At 39.8% G+C, this 24,652-nt stretch overlaps 1 pseudogene; it reads left to right on the plus strand.

Moving 5' to 3' along the window:
- The first annotated feature begins 129 nt into the window (after positions 1 to 129).
- LOC132110033 (moesin-like) lies at positions 130 to 24,083 on the plus strand (annotated as a pseudogene).
- The last annotated feature ends 569 nt before the right edge of the window (positions 24,084 to 24,652 follow it).

Consider the following 24,652-nt stretch of genomic DNA (forward strand, 5'->3'; position numbering starts at 1 on the left):
ATCTTGGATTTGGGGGTTACTTGTCAAGAACTAATGTTGCTAAATTTCAATTGTTTAAAATGCAGCTGACCCTGCCTAAGAACAAAACCATGTGTTACTGCACATCATGTATTTTCAGATAAATGTACAATGGATGCTGAGCTGGAGTTTGCCATTCAAGCCCAGTACAACTGGTAAACAACTTTTTGACCAAGTATGTATTTTGTATGGAATTAAGACAAAAGTCATTGAATGCAACACAATAAACATTGAACAATCAGTGAGATCACTGCATTTGTTCTCTTGAAGGTTGTGAAAACGATTGGACTCCAGTATCAGGACAGCAAGGACTTCTCTACATGGCTGAAACTCAATAAGCGGGTTAATCTTCATCATATTTGCATGCTTGACTATAACAAAAAAAAAAAAAAAAGATTTTAAGAGAAAAAAAAAAGAAATTTAAATTCAACTTGTCACGGCACGGTAGAGACGGCGCCGTGGAAAGAACAGGGTCTGGGTCCAAATGCAGGGAAGAAATAATCCTTTAATTAACTGGAACAAAAATGCCAACAGGGCAAAAACAAAACCGAAAAGAATCTCCAGGTCCGTGTGCTGGAGGGGGACTTGGGGACTGAGGCAGAGCCGGTGGGGTGGGAACCCAGGGCAGAACCGGAATTGTGAGCAGACACCTTCGCCTCTGGTGCTTCCCGAGCAGCCACCGCCACCTCTGTGAACCATGAGCTGCACCCTCCGCCTCCTCTGGGACCTCGTCCGCGGCACCCCACGAATATTCACCCACCACCACTTGCTGTATGACTGAGACAATCACAAACCAACAGCAGTAAAAAAAATTATATACTATTTCAAAGTATTTAACATTAAATTCAGTATTTGCTTTATCAATTTCCACAAATAATTTACTTTCTTTTCATTTCATTCTCATAACCTTGCCATAACCCTAAACATAACAGCTGGTAACTCTCTTGAAATATTTAACTTTAATTTCAATATATGGGTACCTGTTTTCTTGTTTTAAATTTAGTCGTCTTGAAGACTTTTTTTTTAAACTTGGAAGTAAGCTATTTGTTTGAGTATGTGGGAGACTTGCGAAACCATAGTCTGGACAGCCACCGTGGAGCTACCAGAGGCACCCTGCGTCTGCCCTGAATAAGTCTGGAAATGGGATAAAAATGCATACAGGGGACAAACCAACCAGCTGTATGAGGGATATTTCCATCTGGCAGACCACAGTGGGTAGTGGGATGTTTCATTTCACCTTACCAAATTCCTGCCATATACATAGAGCTACATTCCGGTGAATATGTAGCCAGTTCCTGGACAGAGTGTCTCCAGCCTGACTGAACACTCACAGTACATAAACATCCCTTTAGTAATGCAAACTGGGGATGTGACAATGTTAGAATACTGTAAGTGAGCCATAGCAAACATTCCTGACATGGCAGGTTGCTGGCACTGGAAAAAAAAGTGCTTTAAAGCCAGAGAAGCTACAAACATCTCCAGCAGGTAAATGTTGTTCATAGGCTGGGCCTATGGTATGCCTACTGTCAAATAAAAAAGACTTATCCATTTCCAAACAAGCATGTATGCAATGACACAACAACTTGTTGATGGAGATGAGATGGATGCAACCAAAGCTTGTTGTTCTACACTTGCAGTGGTTGTAGGTGAAGTAGCCCTAAAGGAATCACATTAATGCTTGCCATTAGCATTGCAATCAGTCTCAAAAACATCCCATACTGGAAAGATGAATGGAGATAAAACTAAGCAAGAGATTGAGACTGAGATAGAAAGGCATGCATAGTGACAAAATAGTGCCATTCTGATGAATGTCATGGACTACATGGCAGAATCCTATCTGGCTTATAAAACTGAAGTATAGGAACATCATGTGATGCATGGCGATCGGAACATGAAAATAGGCTTCTGCAACATTTGTCAGCTAATCTTTCTCTGTCACTTACCAAAGAACAAGAACATAGGACACAAGATGTGAAAGCAAACTGTTTTATGATAAGTGTTGAGTATTTAAAGTAATCCAAAATTTATAGAAAACAAGAACTTATGTAGAACCGTAGAATCATCTCTTTAAACAAGGTGATGAATTATTTTTCTTGCTCTATTCTTCAACAAGAGGCAAATTACCAAAGAAAAAGCCAGAAATTGGGCTGTATCACAACAGTCTCAAAAACTTTTGGCGCGAACACTTATCTGTTGTGTATTGTCAACAGTGTTGGGCAGTTACGCATTACTTAACGAGTTACTGTTATTTGATTACTTTTTTAGTAATGGAGTAATTAAATTTTCAAAATAGTAATTTAATTATAGTTCCAAGCAGAGGTCTCTGTGCATTACATCATTGCCAACAGAATGCAGTGTTTTATCATTTAGAAGGTGTAGCACATGCAGCATCCTCTACCTGATACCTACTTTGATTGGTTAAGCACCTGTGACACGGATACTACCATGGAGAGAGAAAAATACACATTCTGTAGCTGTGTGTGGAAACTCGCACGAGGGATGCAGAAGAATAAAATTATTTGCGGGAATCACCTGCAAAGTAGAAATTTCTAAACATAAAATATCTAAAAAACACAAACTGTGATTTATCTATTGCACAAAAGCAACAAGAACAACTAATATAACATAAAAACAATTAACAGGCACAAGCATAGGCTGGGTTTTTATTTATAACATTCGTTTACTGCAGAGCAAAGTTGATTTCAGTAACATAATAGCAAATTAGAGAATCTACTCACTAGTGTTAATTTCGTCACCTATTTTTAATTTAGTCTTAGTCTTAGTCTTGTGCCAAATGTTCTTGTTAGTTTTAGTCATATTTAGCTCAGGAATTTTTTTTTATTTTGTATTTTTTGAGCGGCGTGTGGACAAATTCTTTTTACGCACACACTATTTTATTTCTTGATAACAGACCGCAGCTAACTATAACACACAAATATCGAGCCTCTTCCTTCGACTTAGAATGTCGTCGTCGCTCGCTCGTCACTCTTGTTCGCTTCAGGTGTTGTGTGTTCAGCAGTTTTGTGTTGCAGCCACAGGCTGGCAGCAACAGGAGTATGAGACCTGTAACTTGAGCAACAGCGGGAAGCTGCAAACTCGTTCTGAATTTTTAAAGGCGTAACAGTTGATGAAAAAGCAGAGACGATTGTAGACGAAAATGAAGAGAGATTTTATCTTAGTTTTTATTTTATGCAAAACATTTTCGTCTCGTCTTTTTTCGTCAACAATAATGCATGTTAATTTAGTCTGCGTTTTTGGACAGTGGTGCAGTCTTGTCATCGTCTCGTCTTAGTCATGAAAAAAAGGTTGTTGACGAACATATTTCGTCTCGTCTCGTCTGACGAAATTAACACTACTACTCACCACTCAAAATGCTAGACTCCTGTGCAGTGCTGAAATTGTGTGCTCACAAATCCTCTCATTATAACACACGAATTGTAGAAAGACTATATATAAGAGCTTTGTGAGACTGCGCTAAACTGAGATAAAGGGAGCACCCTGTCACAGCTACGGTGAGATAAATGCACAAAGCTGAATGCAAATAGTCTTTAATAAATCCACACAAGAGTAAATCCAGAACAGAACAGGCAGAAGACAAAAACAGGGACATAGTAGACCGGATGACAAACAGAGAACAGAACACTGACAGAACTAATATAGTGGAGCTGACAAGGGTAATTAATGACACCTACCTGAAACCAATGACAATAATCAGAAAGAAATAGAAACTAGGTCAAACAGAGCACATAAGGTAGAAAACACAACAAAACAAGTCCATGAGGTCTGACAGTTTGCCCTTCTCTCGTGTGGGATGGCGACAGGGGATGGCAAAGGGTTGACAGGAAGGCAGGCAGGAGGAGGTTCAGGAGGTGGCCGGATGAAGAGAAGGGGGGTGACTATAGGAGTCCAGACAGACCAGACGGAGGGAGGAGCCAGGGAGGAGGTAGGACTGCCGACTGGAGAGGTGGAGCGGCGCCTGCACTCACTGGGTTCGCAGATAAGATCTGCTGGAGGGTATGGAGACGGGCGCTTCCCTATCTCCTACCTCACCTGCCAGATCTGCCCGATCTCCGGGTGCAGAAGCCCGAGTGTTGCGGTCCTTCCCCCCGAGTGAAAGCCGTGACGCACCGCCCTTTTTTCTCCGAGGAGATTGAAACGGAGGGCATCGATGAGCTCGCAGTTGCACAAACATAAGCTGCATAAACATCAGTTGCACAGACAAACAGTTACACAAGCATCAGTTTCACAACTGTATAACGAGCAGCATTAATGACACCCCTTAGTTACACGTTTCCTCTGCGGTGCGCTGAGGCTGAGACCTCCAGTACGGTCCCGTGTTCCCCCCTGGGACTTGGGTGTGGTGTTAGAGGCTCTCTGCAAATCTCCATTCAAACCGATTCAAGATATCTCGCAGACATCTGACTCTTAAAACCGCCTTTCTGTTGGCCATTACCTCTCTGAGGAAAGTTGGAGATTTACAGGTCCTCTCAGTGGCCCCTACCTATCTTGATTTTGCACCTGGCATGACCAAAGTGTTCATATACCCTCGAGCGGGATATGTTCCTATGGTGCCCTCTATCGCACCACAACCTGTAGTGCTGCAGGCCTTCTGTCCTCCTCCCTTTTGGGAGTCCGACCAAGAGAAGCTCAATTGTGTGTGTCCAGCTCGAGCGCTGAATGCACACGTCCACAGAGCTGCCCTGTGGAGAAAAAACGGACCAATTGCTTGTATGCTGCGGTCCCCCCAAGAGGGGTTTCCTGCTTCTAAGCAGACTATTAGTCGTTGGATAGTTGAGACTATCAACGCCACTATGAGTCCTCTGGTCGTCTCCCACTGTCGGGAGCTAAGGCTCACTCTAAACGGGGTATGGCGGCCTCCAAGGCCTTTCTAGCAGGTGTGTCCATGCTGGACATATGCAATATTGCGGGGGGGGGGTCCACGCCTCCTACTTTTGCAAGACTCTATGGCTTAGACATTCCAGTCACTCCAGGCACTTCAGTCCTCTCGTCCTAAGCTGTGCTCTTCGGATACACACTAGGCAGGGGTTTGGTAGTCTGGCAGCGTTGGTACTCGTTCCCCAAAGCATTTTCGATGCAGCTCGAGTTTCTGAAGAGGAACGTCTCTAGGTTACGTATGTACCCCTAGTTCCTCGAGGGAACGAGACGCTGCGTCTCGAGGCCATACCCCCGGCACCTCTGCCAGCGCTTGCTGGTACTCGAAGCTGAAGCAAGCTGCGCGGCTTCTGCCTTTATAGCTTCCTGGTCGCTTACATCACCCCGCCCGTGACGTCACGCTCTTCTATAAGACAGATTGGATATGATATTCAGAGTCGCTCACGCGAAACACGTTCCCCAAAGCGTTTTCGACGCAGCGTCTCGTTTCCTTGAGGAACTAGGGTTATATACGTAACCTAGAGACGTTTTATCCAAAGCGACTTACAAGTGAGAACAATGGAAGCAATCAAACCAACAAGAGAATAACAACAGTATAGAGGTGCCATTACAAGTCTCAGTCTAGCACAGAACCTGTAGCTATGTTTTTTTTCCAAAGAGTAGGATAGACAAGAAAAGGTAAGGTAAATGCTAGTATTAGTTGGTCAAGTGCTGGCAAAAAAGATGAGTCTTTAGATGTTTTTTGAAAATGAGTAAAGACTCGAATGAGTGTTCGAATTGAGATTGCGAGGTCATTCCACCAGCTGGGTACAGTCCAGGAAAAGGTCCGTGAGAGTGAGTAGCCGGAGGAGTGGAGTCCCGAGGCGGTGGATGGTCAATGACATACCAAGGCAAAGCCAGAGGGAGCCCAGTGGAGCTGGTGGACTGATGGTCCATGATGGAGAGGAGGGAGCTAGGAGCCATGGTGGAACGGCTGGGTCGAAGGGGCTGGCAGTGGAGACAAGGGATCCTCCAGCTATGACGGCGATTGAGACTGGCAGTCCCACCAAAATATGGTGTGCTGAAGGTGAGCAGAGAGATGGCCAGGAGACAGCGGTGGTGATGGTGAGGACTGGTACAGAGGTGCTGGGATAGGATGGCTGGGCAGGAGTTCAGGATGCTCAGGGGGCTCAGGAACGGTGTGAGCTGCCCAAACACACCACAAGGCCACTCCCAACAAGGGGGGCACCAGTGACAGGAGGACAACCTCCATTGTCAATTCAGGACAGATAGTCAGATCAGGGCAAACAGATCATTTGTGGCAGGCAGATAGTTCAGGTTGTATTCCAATTAAAATCTACTGAGCTCGGCTCACCCTCAGCCATGGAGCAGTGGGCAGAGCTTCCCTCCATACTCTCACTGTCCACGGCGCTCTCTGCTGTGGTGAACACTGTAGCCGGCTCTCACAACTGGTCTGATGTCTCAGGCTCTGGCTCAGGGGCAATCCTCAGCTCAGTTGCTCTTTCTGGCGATGGCTCTCTGTCAGCAATGGGCTCAGGCTCTTGCTTCACTCAGCGTTTTGGATTGTGGTTTGATGCTCCTACTGGATGATGGCCTCCCTTCAACTCAGTCCAGTGGTGTAGGGGGGTTGATGGCATGGTGAAGATTCACCTTGATCCAGACAGAGACAGTGGCGAAAACAGTTAAGTTTCTGGCAAACTCAAGCAGGTCTGGGTTAGCATGGGCAATGAAGATGAGTTGGGAGGCATAATAGTCCATAACAAAAAACAAAAACTGACAAAAACAAAAATGCATGAGGAAAACACGTCGGGGACATCTTTATTTCTAGGTCCGGTCTTCTGTCACAGCTATGGTGAGGATAAACTCACAAAAAAGATGAAGATGAATGCAAATAGTCTTTAGTAAATCCACACAAGGGTAAATCCAGGACAGAACAGGCAGGAGACACACATAGGGATGTTGTAGACCGGATTATAAACAGAGAACAGAATACAGCTATTATAGTGGAGCTGATATGGGTAATTAATGACACACACCTGAAACCAATGACAATAATCAGACAATAATCAATTGTGGCTAGGTGACACAAAACTTACTTTTTCATGTTAATTTCATGGAAAAAAATACTAGTAAAAGTAACTAGTAATGTAACTAATTACTTTTTAAATAAATTAATTAGAAAATTAACTTAATTTTAAAAGGAGTGATCGGTACCTATTGTCTCTTTTAAGTCTCAAGTTGGCCTTACGTGGAACTTATGCTCACAAATTCGCAGGTCTGATTTTTAGGCAGAGAGTGTAGGTAGACTAATTACCTGTTTTGCCTGCCACCTACTGCTTGCTTATAACAAAAAGTGTATTTCACTTCGTACATGTCCGTACAAATATCAGCGATAGACATAGACAAGGTCTCCAATGACATGCCTACTGCTCCTATCATTCATGAGCCTTCAGTTTGACCTATCCTAGCCAAAGATTTGCAGTAACAAAAGCCTCATCAGTTTACTAGTCATAGTGATTTCAGGAGAGTTCAGAATAAATCAAATATAACATTTTATTATTAGTCAGGTAAAATTGTATCAAGCCAATTACATAATGAAACAATTAGAAGCCAGTTTAGAAAAAGATAATGCAATTGTGAATCAGATTTTAGCCACATGGCAACCTTGCATCATTGAAATACATGAAATACACTCCACACTATGGTCTGATCTCACTATAGAATCGCAAAGTAGTGTTTTGTCACTTCCCTTATATATTCAGACCAGACAACAAAGAAATCTTCAAATCAGTTGTAAAAACATAAAAGACCTTTTGGTTTGTTAGGTTCACACCTTACTGGAGATAGATAAACATTCCCACCGACCCCTAAAGGGAGACACACCAAACTCAGCAGAACACAATTCTAGAAAAGTTTTCAATCTTTCTTATAATACAAGTGACAACTTTGAAATTTACTGAGACCAATTTACCAATCACACAAAGACCTTTAAAATGATAAGTTTATCATCATTAATCCTGAAGATATAGTTAATGTTTTATGTGAGTATAGCAACTTGAGTTCTTCATGCTAGTAACTTGCTAATCATGACATGCTAGTCACTTGGTAGTCATGCTAGCAACATGCTAGTCACTTACTAATCATGCTAACAACATGCTAGTGACATGCTAGTCATTTGTTAATCATGCTAATGACATGCTAGTCATTTGCTAATCATGATAGTGACATGCTAGTCACTTGCTAATCAACCGAACAACAATTTAGTAACTTGCTAATCATGCTAATGACATGCTCTTCACTTGCTAATAATGTTAATAACATGCTAGTGACATGCTAGTCATTTGTTAATCATGCTAGGAACATGCTAGTCACCTGCTAATCATGCTGGAAACATGATAACGGCATGCTTATCACATTCTAATCATGCTGGAAACATGCTAGCCACATGCTAGTAACTTGGTAATCATGCTAATGATGTGCTATTCACTTGTTAATCATGCTAACAACATGCTAGTGACATGCTAGTCACTTGTTTATCATGCTAAAGACATGCTAGTCACTTGCTAATCATGCCAGAAACATGCTAGTGACTTGCTAATCATGCTAACTACATTCTAGTGACATGCTAGTCACTTGCTAATCATGTCTGAAACATGCTAGTGACATGCTAGTTACTTGCTAAAATGTATATTAGAAACTTGATAACAACATGGTGGGGACTTGCTAATCATGTTAATTAAATGCTAGTTTACTATTTCTTATATATTTATCTATTTTTCTGATAGATTTTATTGCCTTCAAAACTTGAAAACTTCAAATTAGTTAAATCTGAAAACCCTCAAACTTTAAGCTTTTAATACAACTTCAAACTTTCTGGCTAGGATTTTCAAGCTTGTACATTGGACAAATGGCCAAGGTCAGGATTTTTCATTCTTGAAAACTTGAATTCACCTGTAGATAGAAACGAAACCCTTTAATACAACATAAGGAAATTGTGTAGTTTTAATGGTTTCATAATGGATGTTTAATAACCATAACATGCAGTAAGAGCTTTGTGTAAATTACTTTTTTTTTATGAAGTAGGCTGCAGCTGGCATTCTGTATTTTGGAGCATGTTCCATCTGTATAAGCTGCTGGGTGTTCACAGACAACATGTGTTTTCAAACACCCCAGCATTTAATTTGAAAAAATGTCCAGGGACATTGCATTTTTTTGTGGTTTGCAATCCAAAATATTGGATTCCTAGTTATGGTCAAATCTAGCCAAATGCAACTGTCTCACAGACATAGGCAGTGAACTGCAATGTGGGCATGGGTCTGTAAGTGCCTCGCTGGAAGATGTGGTGCATATCTAAAACATGAAATCTGTGTTTTACTAAATGGCTTGTTAGCTCAGCATGCTAAAACAGACCAAGAACAACAGGGAGCACTCATGCTGTTCCACTCCTGACCTGTAGAAGAAGGAGAATGGACACACGGGAGCACCATTCCACTTCATTTTTATTTTATTTTTTATGCCATTCTCTTGCTAACTATCTCATTCACGAGTGCCCACTGCTGGTGGAAACCTTGCAATAGGCTGAAATGGAACTAAGCCCTTTATCACTTGCAATGTGCTATGGATTTGATTTATTTACACTTTTACTTTATGAATTAGTTTGATTCAGCATTCTATATGTATAGGCATGCTTGGGCTGTTTTAAATATACAACAATGAAAAAAAAAATATTCATATATCATAGAGTTGTTTGGGTTTGGGGTAAATTAAATATGATCTTGTTAGGACATGTTAACAGTGAGTGTTTCTAAAAAAAAACATCTAGTAAATCAAGCTTAAGTATTTTGGGGATCTACAGTATTGAGTTCAAATTAACTGTTGGATCCTTAAAACCTGTGGAAAAGCAAAAATGGAAAGCAAGAACAAGAAACAAACTTAATGTGTCATAGATTTTGTATTTCTGTGAATACTGAGTTTTTCTTTGCAGTACTTGATTGCTTGAAAAGAACATAGTGAAACATGTAACAAATGCATTCGTGTTCATATGTTAGGTGACTGCTCAAGATGTCAGAAAGGATAACCCACTGCTGATTAAATTCCAAGCAAAGTTCTACCCTGAGGACGTGGCTGAAGAGCTGATTCAGGAAGCTACACAGCGTCTCTTCTTCCTCCAGGTGAAAGAGGGGATCTTGAACGATGATATCTACTGTCCACCTGAGACAGCTGTTCTCCTGGCCTCATACGCTGTGCAGATGAAATACAGTGACTACAACAACGAATATCACGTGTCTGGATATTTGTGCAGAGACAAACTGCTGCCACAAAGGTGCTTCTCTTTTCTATTGTTTTAACATTAACTACGATTTAAATGGATTTTAGTATTGCATTTTGAAAGTTGCCGGTTTTTTCATTTAAATACCTTCTTTTAGAGTTCTAGAGCAACACAAACTGTCTAAAGAGCTGTGGGAAGAACGAATCCAGGTGTGGCATAAGCAACACAAAGGCCTGCTCAGGTAGAACAATCACAACTTCTGAACCTAAAACTAACCGTTAGAGTGCATGGTGAGTAAAGCTTTATCTCCACAGAGAGGATGCTATGATAGAATACTTGAAGATTTCCCAGGACCTGGAGATGTATGCAGTGAACTATTTCAGCATCAAAAACAAAAAAGGATCAGAGTTGCGGTTGGGTGTTGATGCTTTAGGTCTTAACATTTATGAACGTTCAGACAAGTACATCTTTATCTATGTTTTATTCATAACTTTGATGCAACTAATACAACTAATTTGATGTGTTGTAAATTCTTTGCAATGGACTGTGACATGTTAGTATTCCTGTTTTTCAACAAGCTGACACCTAAGATCGGATTCCCTTGGAGTGAGATACGGAATATTTCTTTCAATGACAAGAAATTTGTCATTAAGCCTATAGACAAAAAGTCACCGGTAATTGAAAATTATAACTTTAACCATCATTTTATTCATTTGTTCACAGTCTTTCACTTGCTGCACTACATGTCCTTTGCTCATCCACAGGACTTTGTGTTCTATGCACCTCGTCTGCGCATTAACAAGCGTATCCTGGCTCTGTGCATGGGAGACCATGACCTTTACATGCGACGCCGCAAGCCAGACACCATTGAGGTGCAGCAGATGAAAGCTCAGGCCAGGGAGGAGAAGAATATGAGACAACAAGAGAGGTGACAACATTAATAACAGATGTATCACACAGCACAGACATTGCATCCCTAAAGCTGTTTTTTATGATACCTGAGGTAAAATCACTTTATCTTTATCTGTCTTTTATGCAGACCCACTAATGCAGACTCAATAATTAATTGAGAATTTGAGCACATTTTAGTCTGCCAGAAGCATTTCATAGGGCTGAGCACTTTGCCATTGATGAACGATTCAGAGAAAGTTGGATTGTCTACTCTTCTGTTGGATGCAGTTAGTTACAGTAGCCACAATATCATGAGTATGGCTTCTGTATGGATTTCCTCTAATAGTTCTGTAATGTGGACTGATATGTCTGCTTTGTAACTTTTTTTTTGGTCAGATATTAGCATAGATGTTAATGAATAGTTTATTGCACAAGAATGTTAGGGATAAGTAAAAAAATAATGTTCTCCTGATCCTACCTGTCACAATTATGTTTTGTCCCACTTCCACCCACAAAAGGAACTTTACATTGACCTTTAAAGCATTTAGATATACTGTTATAGAATATACATAGAGCCTTTTTGCTTTTTGCAATGCCTATCCAATCATTAACAATAACTATTAAATTTCCCTAAAAACAAAACAGACATATCTTCGATATTTCTAAATCAATCAATAAATACATAAATATGCAGGCCTACTTAATGTGTCCATGTCATTCACTGATGACTCTGCTTCATTATGTACATGCAAATATGTTTGCAAAAACTCTTTCCTGCTGGGATGCATAGTACATGGCAAATTCTTAAAAAGCAGTTTTTTGCAGGTGGCAGTTAAGCTTTCCTCTGTGCTTTCCTCATTAAACCCCAACTCATCAACTAGCACTTTGACAGCATGTCACAGACTGCCTTTTATTATCACACCAATCACCCTTAACTGACACAATTTCTAAATGAGGAATGCTGCTTTTTTGTAGAGCATGTAAATTCCACTTGCTGCTAAACTGTTTAGCAACAGTAGTGTGTCCAAGCATTGCACACAAGTCACAATGCAATATCAGTGAGAATACAGTAACCTCTGGCTGCTTCGCACTGGTTTCTTATTTTTACAGACCATGGCAGAACTAAAGCTTTCAATGGCTTAAAAAGTCACCACAGTTTAAAGAGTATTCTTGTTGATGCATTTTTCTTCGTCATACTGTTTATTGTTGCAATGCCATCATACTGTTTCAGAATTAGATTTCCATCTTGTCTCCACTAGATTACATTAGAGGCTTACCAAGTTTGACTTGTAGACCAGTATATTTGAATTATGTGACTAGATTTTACACATTTTTCAGAATCTGGCCATTTTTGGGTGTTTTATCCATCACAGCAAACAAGAATTGTGAAAGACATTGTAGATGTCCTATTACATTCCACAAAGACACCCAGGAAAACAGATGCTTTTGCCATATATGAGATTTTAATCAGTTTTGTTAACAGTTACATATGAATCAGTACTAGTTTCATTTTTTTGCTGATCTATTTGCATTTACATGGCTTTAACCAGAAGATGTCCTCAGCATGCTACGTTTTGAGTCCATCCAATCTTTGTGATGTACTTTTCTGTTTACTGTTTTCTGCCTACCATTTAATAAGTGAGCCTGTTAAATTCATATGGATTTATTAGCTATCAGTGCTCTCAATGCAGTCCCAGTGATCCCAATTGTTCCTTCGTCATTATCACCATATCATAATATCATTATAGTTATTTTCATTATAATATTATAGTTATGCCATGGGTTGTCTTAAATGTAGCATGAAATTAAAGACTTTATCTTTATAGTTAATGTTTTTGTTATTTTTCTTGTGAATGGGCCTGAAGTCATTTCTATGTCATGTACTGTGTCTTCTGATTTTTGGTCCAGATGTCAGTTTCCAAAGTGCATTCATACTTTACAATTGTAATGGTCATGTCATCGGCAGCAGCTCTTCATGTACCATTTCACTTCCTCAAAACAACATTTCCAATCTTGGCTGCTGTCAAAGAGGTATTACAATAGTTTAATAAAACTTTGGCCAAGGACAGTGTCATAAGGTCATAGGTCGACATAAAGAAAGTCAGCACATTTTTATGTAGTTACATCTTTTAGTGCATTTGACACTGCCTCCATTAGAGACAGCCTTGGAACAGTTATGCAAGGTAAAGGAACTAACTTCTCAGTGCGGCAAACTGGGTGAATGGTACAGGACATTCAGCCTAATCTAGCCAGTGCTGGGGAAACTCACATCATACCTTGGTCCACCACACTTTTCACCAACAATAGCCGACAAAGCAGGCATATTTACATATGTCAGGATGCTGGTCATGGCACAGACACTTGTCAACCTCCAAAGTAACACTTTATACCTCAGCATCCCGTTCACTGGGGCCAGTGTACCCAGTGCCATTGGGTTATCAATACCACAGGTTCCGATACAGGCTTCAGTTCAGAAAAAAAGCCCCCATGTTACAATATTTTCCCAACAGTCTTGAAAGAAAATGTGGAATGCAGGTCCCTCTTGGCAGAGGTCCCAACTTCCCTTCCCGAACTTTCCCTTTGGCTGTCTCTAGCTACTTGTAGTTGTACAAAGTGCATGAATGCAGCATTTATTTTCGTCAATCAGCAGGGAATTTGCATCACAAATTACTTGGACAACTGACTGATATGTGCCCCAACCATAAAGCAGGCGAGGAGCAGTACAGAAGAGCAGCGATACAGATTATTTATGATGTTGAAAGAGTAGAAGCGCTGTCTCACCCTATGCAGAATGGTATTGTATTTTGGCTTGGTTCTGGACTCAAAGACTATGAGAACATGTTTACACCCCAGAGGAATCTGATACTGTGGAGAATATATACCATATAATGGAAAAATCAAAAAAATCTGAGATGTGTGGATGGAGACCTTTTGGTTTGATGGCAGCAGTCTCTTGGGTAGTATTACATAAATGGTTCAGAAGTAGCAAAGGGAATGCACATGAAAGCGGTCAGAGAATTTTGTGAATGGATCCTTGTATCTTAGCCATGAAGTTGTGGTTTTAAAAGCCAGGCCTCCAGCAGAAGGCCCTTTGAGATCAGAATTTGTCAAGGGAAAGAACAGAGATGGATGCAACCACGATCGGTTGTGGGGACATATGGTGAAATCACCTGTTTCAAGGTTAGAAGCCCTCTTGGGCAGAAGACCAGTGTGCACAGAGAGAGTTCCACAGAGGTGTCTTACATAAACCATCACGGGAGAACGCACTCTCTATCCCTCCATGGCTATTCGAGATCTCCTCATATGAGCATGGGCACAGGGTCTTACATCTTCTGGGGTAGACAATGTGTCAGCCAACATACTGTCAATGGGAGTACCTAGACCAGGAGAATGGTGACTGCAGCCAGAGATCATGCAAGCCACCTGGACCCAGTTCAGGAGGTCACAGATGGAGCTTTTTGCCTCCCAGGAAACTACACTGTGTTCCCTATGGTACTCAGTGGGCCCAAGGAGAACACTTGGGTAGATGCCATAGCATATTATTGGCATCTGGGCCTTTATTACACCTTTCCTCCTTTTCCACTTCTGCTAGCAGTACTGGTCAAGATTCAAGAGTCCTGCTCATAGTTTAAGATTGGCCACACCAGCTGTGGATGACAGATCTGGTTGCGCTGCTCAGGGGGTTCCATCATCCAAATACCTCTTCTTGAATGACCTTGATTCTTGTCTCTGAATGAAATGGCACCTACTACTTGACATCACCGAAGAATTATCCACATCAAACTGCATCACTTCCTGTCTCGCTAATTTGGTGGATTGGCACATTTTGACAGTATAATCCGAGGTGAGTTCAGTTTGCCGTATCAATCATTCTCTTATCACAAATATCATGATCATGAATCATGAAGTCTCTCCGTGCATTAGAACTGCAAGTTTTTGCCCTTATTTTGAAGTCTGTAAGAAACCAATTGAAAGCCTCTCTTTCATGCTGCATTCACATTCTAAAACCATATCATTCATAAATCTCATTCTTCTTTGACAAACAATGAGATGTTTTTATTATTTAATCTGAACTATTTCTTTTCCCAGTACCTTTTCTTTTTTTTCTTTCTTGTCTGCCTCTTCCTCAAAATTAAAGTAACAACACAATACAATATTTCAGGATCCGCTTGTCCAGTAGCTGCAGCATACAACTCAAAATACAGTTTGAAAGTCCTCTAATTTGTGCGAACATTTCCACACAACTTCAACAATCCCAGTGGTTTGATTGTGTCCATAGTGTCCTTCTTACCCACCACCTGGTACATTGTAATATTCAACAGAACAACAATAATAAGAAACGGCTGGTGCTGGCATCTTTATTCCATGTGTAACATCCATCATACACAAATTACTACTACTACTCCACTTAGCAAATGCACATAACATTATACAATCCATTAGTGCCACCTGCTGGACTACTTAATATCCTACTAATTACACATATGTGCCAATACCTATGTTTCTGGAAAACTTTCATGTTTGACCATGGAGAAAGAAGGGGTTGTTCTCTGTTTTTTATTTTTTCTAGGCTTGATTGTGTTTATGGGGTGCAGTTTAACATGTGTTAATGCTTTGTTTAAAATCAGCATCTGCTCCATTGTGTTGTCATTAATGGTGTCAATGGTGTCATTAATACCACTTTGTCAGTTTGAGCCAAAATGAGAAGCAGGGGATATTAAGAGGATCGTGGAGAACCTGTGCAAGCACAACTTTTAATGGAAGGCCTATGTTTTTTGTTTGTTGTTGTCTCATACATTTATATACGCTGTTATCTGTAAATGCTACTGCTTAAGTTAGCTTTTAAAGCTTTAATACAGTATCGCAACTACATGCGTGTCCATGTTTAATGCTTTTCATAGCTATGTGAAAATAAGTATGTAATTGGAACAGTTCATAGTTGGAGCTGACCTGAATGAGAGAGAGAGAGATATGCAGAGCGTGTGCAGAGCAGGGGGACATGAGGAACTGTAATAAAGGGGTGCTATTATGCTTTTTCACTTTTTCAACTGTAGTTAGTCTGTAATGTTGCTGTTTCAGCATAAAAAAGATCTGCAAAGTTACAAAGCTCTAAGTCCAATTCAAACGGAGATATTTTGTTTAACATAAATCACTTTTCAAAAATTACAATGAATGAATCCTTTAAATTACAAAGCATATTTTCAGGGATTTGTGATATCACAAAGATCAACAAATGGGATGAGACCTGGTTGAGCTGCACTAGAGAAGGCAGCGAGTGTTATCACTATATCGGAGACACGCTAGAGCAGGGGCGCTACACAAGATCCCAGGCCCTATACAAAAGCAGTCCTAATGGGCCCCCCTCCCCTTGAAAATATATATTCCAGACTTTTCAAGGGCCCTCTCTTCCTTTAGGGCCCTGGTAATCAGTACTGGTTTTACCCCCAGTCCGACGCCCCTGCGCTAGAGTCCCAAGACAGACGAACTTAGAGTGGTTACAATCATCTTTGTTTAAATTGAGCTCAAATTGATTTGATTTTGACACAATATTTAAACTGAAGCTCACAGCAGGCGGCTATGGTAAAGGAGCGTGACATTTCCTGACCAGGCGCCGTGTGCTGCCAATCACAACACACACTGCACACACTGGCCCAGCTAACCAATCACAACACATTTTAGATACACACGTATCACACGTATTTCAGGAGGGGGGCCTTCAGTTGATATAGGAAGTATTCGAGACGTTCATGCCAGACTGGGGAGAGAGGTGTTGTAATAATGTAAAATATGTTTTTAAAAATGTTTTTCAAACAACCTAGTATGAGAGTCTGTTCTAGTACACCCCCAAAACAAAATCAAGACTTTGTAAAAGAGTACAATAGGACCTCTTTAAGAACCGCTGCTTTAGAACATGAATCATGATTCATATATGAATAGATTTTTACGTGCAACTCTAGTTTTCTCCTCTTCTTCTCTAAAGCAGCACATCATGGCCTCGCCCCCTTTGCTGCCTTTTCCCAAGGGTAGGTTTATATAGGTTTGTTATGTCATGAACCTGGGAAGTTACTTGTTTTAGTCCCTACCAGCTGTTTCTGTAGACATTTAACTGACAGAATTGTAAAAGATATCTCTGTTTGCATTTAACTTTCAACTTCATAACTTTGCAGATATTGTTTATGCTCAAACAGCAACATTACATACTAACTAATGTTAAAAAATGAAATCTCAATCAACCATCCCTTTAAGGAAAATAGAGGTGCATTTCCCAATATTATTGTTAGCCATCTATCATCACAAGTTCCTCTGAACTCCATTTGTAATGATGGAACTTGCGATCATAGTTGCTTTTGGGAAACACACCCCAGATCAGCTACTGGTCAGCTATAAAGAGTCAGCACTGGGCCTGATGATGTTAAAACAGGCTGGTCCTCTGGGTGGTCAGGGTGAGTGAGATGGTATATACAGGTAGCAGTGCAGGTGTCACTCCTTCTATGAGAGTGATAGCACATTTCACCAGAGGGATGGCGGGATCTTGGGTATTATTCAAATGTGTGCCCTTAGAGGAGGTCTATGCAGCAGTAGGCTGGACTTTCTCACTTACATTTGGGTGGTTTTATTGCCTGAATGTGGCTTCCTCTGTGGCTTCTTGTGTCCTACAAACAGGATGAGGTCTGAGTCCATTTTCAGCTGTCTCTTAAATGTTGTCAGGGATTTGGCATTCTGGAAGAGGTGGGGAGATCATTCCACCAGCAAAGAACAGTGAACGAAAAGGTATCATCACATGTGATGGTTACACACTTACTGACCCCAGGATTCTGGAAGGGATGTAGACTCATAATAGTGAGTAGAATAGGAGGGTGTGGAGTCTGTGGCTGTTCTGTATGCAAGCATTAGTATCTTGAACTTGATGCAAGCCACAACCAGACATTGCAGGAAGACAAAAAGAGGTTTAATCAACATTCCCTTTAAGCCACGCGCAGACTAATTGAAGGTCAGTTCAGTCCACGCAGACAATGTGCATCCACTCGGCAATGGCAAAACTAAAAGATGAAACATCTCTGTAACAGCTTAAAAAAAGGTTTGTTTGACTTTCAAACAAGAATGGCTAAATGAAATAGTTCAAACGGATACAAGCGATGGCCCTGATAAATTGGTTAAATTGTCTGAAATATTTATTTACGGAGCTAATGGGATTGTGTGCAAAATTTGCTCCGAAGCTAAAATCTTATTTGTGGAGTCAATTAATGAAGTTGTACAAGCTGAGACTATGGAAGATTTAAGAAATGCCAATATTCACACGCTGATAGTCTATGAAAGCACAGACATTGCAGTACATAAAATGCTTGTTCTTTACATTAAGTTTAGAGAACAAAATCACATACAAAACTGTATTTGCCGGGATCATTCAGCTGGAACGATGCAGTGCCCAGGATATTGCTGATGCAATAATACATTTCTACACTGATCATGGACTTGATTTGCAGAAAATGGCCATGTTAACGTCTGGCGGCACTTCTGTCATGTTAGGCAGACATAATGGAGTCACTGCAATACTGAGACCTTACAGAGCAGCACTGCGTTGCTCATCGAGAGGATTTGGGAATTGATGATGCATGGATATGCATGCTGTTGTTAAAAGAAGTGTAAACACTTTTAAGAAGGTCTTCTGTGAAGAAAATCAAATTCGACGAGTTGGCAAAGGTTTTAGAAGTGGATTCACTGTCTTTCAGACCACTGAATGAGGTTCGCTGGCTGTCGCGTTACCAAGCTGTTAATGCATTTTTGCAGAATTACAGTCTGTTATCGGAGTACTGTCCAAAAAAAGCAGACAATGACGACTCGATTGTGAAATACTGTCTCAAAAAACTATCTGATCCCAAGTACAGAGTTGCAATTACTGTTCTCGGAGATGTGTTGGAAGAACTAGCTCAGCTCAGTGTTTCCCTGCAGTACAGCAATCTTAGCATTATTGATGCTCATTGCTTTGCCAGAGCTAAGATGGAAAAACTTCGATCTCAGTATCTCGCGCAGCATGTTCACTGGAGCACCCATGTGAACGAGCTGTTGGGGAAACATGACAGTGCTTTAAATACAGCAGACATTATTCTGTTTGTCCCCAAAGTTTGGGGACACCCACTTGGATCAGCTAATGAGAATACGGTATACACAAGCAGATGGGTCTATCAATCTGGATAAGGTCTGTAACCACTGGAAAGATATTAAGGACAGACGGGAGAAGTTTTAAAGGTACATGTTTTATAGGCTACATTATTAAGAAATGCATAGTAATAATGCATGTATTTAATGTGTTTGACTGCAATATTTATACTTTTTGCTGAAATATACATTTTTATATAATTTTATATATTGTATTATGTTTAAGTATTGTGGTTAATTATCTATTATGCTAAAGCTTTACACTTTATTTTAAAGGTTAAGTTACTTTAACAAGGTCTGTAGTCACTGAAAGAAAATAGGCAGTTAAAGAGCCACACAGATGGGAAATCAAAAATTACCTGTATTACAGTGTATGATGTAGCTGTCCATCAGTGTAAACAATGTGCAAAGTAATTCAACCAAAAAGTACACGGTTTATAAAGTTATTGGCTTCTAAAGTAAGGAGTCGACTCTGAATCGCTGAAACGAGTCGTTATAGATTTCAAATCTTTTGCCCATCTCTTTGTAAGTAGTGAGAACACTTTGCATACTAATCTCCACCTACCGTCTTGGGAGAAACAAAACTCTGACCTGCCCCACCCCCCACACAGACGCTCTGGTTAGTAGTTGGTGTGATAGCATCATGTCGAGGAGACAGTGTGTTTTTAATTGTAAAGGCAAGTTTGTTTTATTTTCACTGCCAAAGAATAAAGATCAGAAGAACCAATGGCTAAAATTAATTTTTACCACAATACCAGAGCAGTACAACAAATCCCTTTTGTTGTGTTCACAACATTTCACTGATGACTGCTTTTCTAATCTCGGTGAGTTCAAGGCGGGATTTTCAAAGCGTTTGGCCATAAAAGAGGGTTCATGACCAACTTTATTTGGACCAACAAGCATCTCCGAATCACAACCTGTAAGTATGATTATGAAGTTATGTGTTTGTTTTCTACCTAGCGTCTTATCAATATGTCGCGCTAGCACTATATGTTAATGCTAACGCATTGTTTACCGTGAAGTTGTGTGCTCAGTTTGGTTATGTACGTGCTTACATGAGTATGGGTCCTTAGTCATACGTCCTGGTCAATTCGTTGATTTAATTGTGTGGCTGGTTGAACGACTTCGTCTGTTACCTCTTCAGATTCTGGCTCATATTGATAAGGCAAAATAGATGCCATGGTATTTATGTACTGTAATAATACCCTATCTAAAAACATCCGAAGGTGAGCTATGGGCGTTTCGTTTTACAACACGTACATGCGGAACAACCAATCAAAACTATGTCAGTTGACAATCAGAACACAGTATGCTACCGAAAGGTGGGGTTTAAGGAAACTGAATCTTTTGAACAGCTTCGCGCGAACCGTTTGGGGATCTCTGAGAATTGAGGTAATTTTAAAATGATATTTTGACAAAATGACAATGTTTTTTAACCTTGCATGGATTTAAACCTGTTGTACAGGACTTATAAACAGTGATAGGAAGCTTAGAATTTTCATCCCACTGGCTCTTTAATATTTTATTATTGTGGTGCATCTTTGTTTTCACATGCTGTTTTGAGAGAGGTGCCAAATCTCCACAGACCTGCATGGCCAGTCAAGAGAGCAATGGCACTGTTACACTAAAATTTGTTAATACAGTTTGTATATATTTTTAATCCGATCTGGTTTAATATGTGTTTGGTTAAAAGTATATTGAACATTTATTATTACTATACTGTACAATTTGTTGAACAGTTAATAAAATTTACTAATATTCTATCAAACTATAGCCCAAACGTGCTCTTTTTGTGACAATATAAGATTTTTGATGAAATTGCTCACAGTTTAAAGGTTTGCACTCAGAATTGTTTTATTTGCTCAGCACAGTAAAAAAATTAGAGGGAACATTGGGTGTAATCTTAATAGCTTGGTTGACTTGGTTGGGGGCAGCTGTGGCGAGAGAGTTGGACTTGTAACTTGAAGGTCGCAGGTTCTAGTTTCTGTGCTGGCAGGAGTTGTATGTGGGGTGGGGGGGGGGGGGGGGGGTGAATGAACAGCGCTCTCTTCCACTCTCAATACTCATGACTGAAGTACTTTTGCGCAAGGCACTGAACCCCCAGTTGCTCCCGGGAGCTGGATATATAGCTGGTTTGAAATAAAACCTGGACCAAAATATCAAGCATGTAGTAGTTTTTTTAACCTTGTGATGCTGTGTAAAAACATTTTAGTCAACTGAACGTACTTTATTAAGTCAAGTGAAAATAACATTAAAAGTTGAAATAAAAGTTCTTTTTAACTATAAAAACTCAATCAGCTGAACAAAAGAAGATCTTAAGTTGGGAGACATGTGACCTTACATGTGAATTGAGTTAAGTGAACGAATTCGTTTAAAAGTTGAGTAAACTCAAAAAAGCTGTGCAGCAAATTACCTTGTAATTTTAAGTTAAGTCAACTTTTCTTTTTTTACAGTGTGTTTCTTTTTGAACCACAGAAGGGGTAACAGGAGTTAAATATATCGAAGCTACCTGCCTACTAGCATTGAGTGAACCTATGAAAAGGAAAGTCTCATTTACATATCTTATGCTGGTTCCCTGAGTAGGGAACGGGATGCTGTATAAATTGGCCATACTCTTTCGTTACTGCTGTCACTTCCTTTATGTAAATCTAAGGTGATTCTTGGGGCATGGTGGGGTGGTGCTAGTGCCATCAGCCTATGAACTGGTATGATCATGTAAAGGCTTCAGACGTTAAGGTTGTTTCTATAGTGTCAGTAACCAATGCAGTGTCTCATTTCCTACTCAAGAAATCAGGGGTACATATGCAACAGAGACATTTTCAATCAAAATCTTCTTCAAAATTAATATTTGTATTTGACTTAAAATTACTGTTTGAAAAAGACTCATTAGATTTTGAGCATAATGTTTTAGTGGTGACAATATTTTTAATGCATTTTAATTTTAGAGCACTTCTGGAAAATGAGAAAAAAAGAAGAGAAAATGCAGCGAAAGAAACTGAGAAGATTGCAAGAGAGACAATGGAGCTCATGGAAAGACTTCGATAAATTGAAGAGCAGACCAAAAAAGCTTAAGAGGGTTGGAACTACAAATGTCTACCTATTAGTATACGTCACATTAATAGTTTATGGGTTTGGTAAAGTGTGTTATTTCCTCACAATTAAACTTACCAAATAGAATTGGAAAAATAGTGGCTGTTCTAAAAATGGTTTCCTAAATACACCACCTGTCTGCAATTAATCACATAGTCCCTCCACACTCTGAAGCTATTGGTTGAGACATTGTTGCTGTGAAAGCCTGGATGATCAAACAGAGACACATTACATATTTCTATCATATTTTATTTTTCTGAGGAGTTTATTTGTTTAACACATAGTTGTGTTGTCCAGAAATTGAAGAGCGGACCAAGCGGGCATTGGAGCTGGAGCGGGAGAGGAAGTTTGCGCAGGAAGAAGCTGAGCGACTGGAGAAAGACCGAAGGATTGCAGAAAAAGTGGTCAGCATTACTTCAGCAATCTGAGAGCCAGATGAAGAACCAGGAAAATATGGTATTAAAGCATAAGTACAAAAGAAACAAATAAAATCATTCAGAATGACAAAATTATTTCATCACTCACTATAAATGACATTCCAAGCACATATTAGAAATTAAGAAGCATGTACACTTAGCTCTTTTCCGTACAATGGGGGTGGATCATGTCCACTCCAAACTTAGTCTTAATGTGCCCATATTGTGCCCTTTAAAAAGTGAATTGTTTTATTTAGGAGTCACCTAAATAGTCACATTATTCAAAAGTTCTAAAAACACCTTATTTTTTTCATACTGTACATTTCTGTAGCACCTCTTCTCTTTTCCTCGGCCTGAAACACTTTACATGGAATTAACATTTATATCTAAAGGCAACAGAGTTGGCCGAGCTGACATCCAAGATCACTCTTTTGGAAGATGCCAAACAGAAGAAAGAGGATGAAGCCAGGAAATGGCAGAGAAGGGTGAGTGTAAATGTACTGTTGCATCTGTTTCATATGGTTAGCCTCAGACAAAGACATTAGCAGTCTCAGTATGAATATCTTGGCAGGCGATTATGGTTGAGGTAGACCTGGAGAAGACAAAAGAGGAGATGAAGAGTAAGCTTATTGGGGTCCACATCCAGGCAATGTCCCAGACGGAGAACGACCATGATGAAAATGATGAGAGCAGAGCTGAGGCCAGCGCTGAGCTCACATCCACTGGAACATGTCAAGACCGCAGTGAAGAACAGCGCGTGACAGAAACAGAGCAGAATGAACGTCTGCAGAAGCGCCTTCAGGTGAATAGAAGACACAGTCATCATGTTTGTAAAAAAAGATTTTTAAAACCTTTTTCAAGAGCCTCTGCTTTCTTTCATTTCTTGTGGCCCGTTAGTAAAACTCAGGAAAATTTATAGAGATAACAAGTGAAGAAAAGAGGAGAAAAAGTTTTAAAGAACTCACTTTAGGAAAATAAACGGTAAAATAATTTGATAAATTACTGGATATTTATTGATTTAACCTGCTGTGTTAACTGCAGGAGTGCAGTGTTTATTGTTTTGGGAGAGCAGTTTATAAAAAATAAGATAAAAATCATGATTCTGCCAAATATTTGTAGCATAATCCAAAGAGCAAATAACAAGATCAGTCCCACTGAAATGATGCGTATGATTTGCTTATGTGTTTGCAGGCTCTGAGCTGGCAGATACTCGTGATGAAAGCAAGAAAACTGCAAATGATCTGATCCATGCCGAGAACGTGAGGTTAGGGAGGGACAAATACAAGACCTTACGACAAATCCGACAAGGAAACACCAAACAGCGCATTAATGAATTTGAGTCCATGTGAATTCTGTCAGTTACGTGCTCCCACTTTATATCAAGTGGCCTTAACTACTGTGTACTTACATTCAAATGAATCATTTGATACAATGCACTTATTGTGTACATGCATTTTTACATTGTCCTTATATATTTTTTTTATAAATATACAAAGTTTCATCTGTAATTAATTTCTGTAATTACAATTATAATAAATTAAGGGTTGTGAGGCAGGCCTTGAATGAGAAACAGTAGTAAATTGACGTGGATATGTGTGACGTGTTTGAGTAATGGCATTGGCACTGCTAGCATGACTGACAGTAATAGCACTACTATACTGAAGTATTACTGTGGGGAATATGTACTTGTGTTCTCAATTACATTTACATGAAAAAAAAAACATTTTGTACAATTATATGTAGACTTAAACTGACAAATTACTGATGTCATTTGTGTTTTTTTTCTAAATGTGTGAAAGTATTTTAAACTCTAATAAATGTTTCCACAATAATAAAAAAATAAAAATAGTATTTTTCTTTATGCTAATGTGACCAAAAAGCTAATCAATGATGCTCACATCAATTAAATGTTCCTTTT

This window comes from Carassius carassius, chromosome 29 (genome assembly GCF_963082965.1).
Source record: "Carassius carassius chromosome 29, fCarCar2.1, whole genome shotgun sequence".
NCBI classification, from domain to species: Eukaryota; Metazoa; Chordata; class Actinopteri; order Cypriniformes; family Cyprinidae; genus Carassius; species Carassius carassius.